Source organism: Vicia villosa, unplaced genomic scaffold (assembly GCF_029867415.1).
Source record: "Vicia villosa cultivar HV-30 ecotype Madison, WI unplaced genomic scaffold, Vvil1.0 ctg.000858F_1_1, whole genome shotgun sequence".
Taxonomy (NCBI): Eukaryota; Viridiplantae; Streptophyta; class Magnoliopsida; order Fabales; family Fabaceae; genus Vicia; species Vicia villosa.
This window is the reverse complement of record NW_026705387.1, coordinates 602,971-605,596: the sequence shown is the minus strand read 5'-3', so window position 1 is coordinate 605,596 and position 2,626 is coordinate 602,971.

Below are 2,626 nucleotides of genomic sequence, written 5' to 3'. Positions count from 1 at the left end.
TAATGAAGTATGGTACTTTTGGTGACGTAAAGGATTCTATTGCAGTTAAGTAACGATGGTTTACGCTACCATTATGGTTGTCGGCTATCTATTGACAAATTGAGGAACTGATCACCCTTAATCTCTTGTTGATAGTAGACGGAATCGTATTGGAATGAGATAGACTTGTCTTACCAGCTTGATAATATTGGAAGTGAATAAGTCTGTGCAAGATGGTGCGATGTTGTTTAGGTTGCTTGCAACTTTGGATGTTCATGAGGAAATAACGATTGGGGGATTATCGATAGTTGGCGCATTTGCATAAGTGTTTCCTGAAGATGTAAGTGATTTACCGTCAGAAAGAAAAGTTGAGTTTTCGATCGATTTAGTTCCTGGAACTAGTCTTGTATCGAGGACTCCATATAGGATGTCTGCTTATGATGTTGAAAGAGTTGAAGAGTCAACTTGAAGATTTGTTTGAGGAGAGGTTGATTCGTTCGAGTGTGTCGTCTAGAGGTGCATATGTTTTTGTTGGTTAAGAAGAAGGAAGGTTTTGCAAGGCTTTATGTTGAAACAAAAAGGACAAGTTGTAGCTTATGCTCCAAAGCAACTTAAGATTCATGAGAGAAATTATCTGACGCAAGATTTTGAGTTGGCCGCCGTTGTTTTTGTTTTAAAACTTTGAAGGCAATACTTATTTGGATCGAGATTCGATGTGTATAGTGACTACAAGAGTTTGAAGTATTTGCTTAATCAGAAAGAGTTGAATATGAGACAGAGAAGGTGGTTGGAATTCTTGAAGGACTGGGATTTTGCTTTGAATTATCATCCGGGAAAAGCGAACGTTGTAGCCAATGCATTGAGTAGGAAATAATTGCATATGTCTATGTTGATGATTCAAGAATTGGAATTGTTGGAATAATTTCGAGATTTGAGTTTGGTATGTTGAAGCTTACTTGTGGTATTCTTGATGAGATTAGAGAAGGTCAGAAATCGGATTTGAAATTGGTTGACAAGATGAAATTGATTGATTGAGGATAAGGTGATAATTTTCGGATTGACGAGAACAGTGTCATGAGATGTCGTGATTGAATTTGTATTCCAGATGTTTCGGATTTGAAAAAGAGAATTTTTGGGATGAAGGGCATCAAAGTGGTTGAGTAATTATCCTGGTGCTACTAAGATGTATCAAGACTTGAGAAAGTTATTTTGGTGGCGCGATATGAAGAAGGATATTGCGGAATTTGTGCATTCGTGTTTGACTTGTCAGAAGTCAAAGATTGAACATCAGAAACCGTCTGGTTTGATGCAACCGTTGTCCATTCCTGAGTGGAAGTGGGATAGCATTTCTATGGATTTGTTTTGGGTTTTTCTAGGAAATCGATTAATTGTGAGGCAATTTGGGTCATTGTAGATGGATTGACGAATTTTGCTCACTCTATTCCGATAAGCATGTATTATCCGATGGAGAGACTTGCAAAGTTGTATTTTGAAAAGATTGTGAGTTGGCATGGTATTCCATCGAGTGTTGTTTCTGATAGAGATCCGAAGTTTACTTCTAGATTTTGGAAAGTTTTGTAGAGTACTTTGATTATTAAGTTGTGTTTGAGTTTTGTTTATCATCCGCAAGCTGATGGTCAAACGGAGAAGACGATTCAGTAACTTGAGGATCTTTTGAGAGCTTGTATTTTGAAGCTTTGTATGGTTGAAGGTGTGGAACGCCTTTGTGTTCGTGTGATTCTGGGGAGAGTAAGTGTAGTTTTGGAGATGAGATGGTTGTGTCGATGGTATTTTCGAGGACGAAAATATTCTAAGTGGGGGAGAGTTGTAACATCCCGATTTTTATTAATATTTTTATTTATATTAGTAATTATACTGTTTGGTGTTTTTAATAATTACTTATTTATTTAGTTATTATGTGATATAATAATTATTTAAGTATTTAATTATGTGAGTGTTTGTGTTGTTTGACTTAATTGAGTTATTAGAGAGATATAACTAAATGGGCCTAAGTGATAGAAACATAATGGATGGATTGATGGGTTAAGCCCAATTGAGATAAGTGAGATAGTAAGAGAAGGTTAGGGTTTTAGAGGTTACTATTTTCATTTGGGGGAAAAGATAGGAAGAAGAGAAAAGAGGCAAAAGGGAAGAGAACAATGGTGGAAGAGAAAAGCTAGAAGAAACCTCATTTTCGCAGCAAGTTTCAGCATTGAGTCACCTTAGCAAAACGGATGTATCTCTCAATCCAACCGTTGGATCGTCGCGTGGTTTTGACATAACGTTCCTGACTCATAGAGGTAAGTTCTGACCGGAGCGATTTTGATTTTGAGGATTTTAAGTTCGTCTGATAAGCTGATTTCCGAACTGGTTTTTAGGTGTGTCTCCAAATTATGTTTGAAGGATTTATTTTGGAGAAAAGCTTAGAGCTATGGTGAAAGATTTCATATTTGCCAAGGTAAGGGTGGGGTTCTTTCATGCTAAAGGGTTGTATGATAGTATGTTATAGTGGGTTTAATTCTATACTTTGATATCCATATTCTTCTATATTGCAATTTTGGGTATTTGATGATTGTTGGAATGTGATGATATAAATGTGATAAGTTGTGTGCAATTGATAATCTATGTGTATTAGATTGTTATGTTT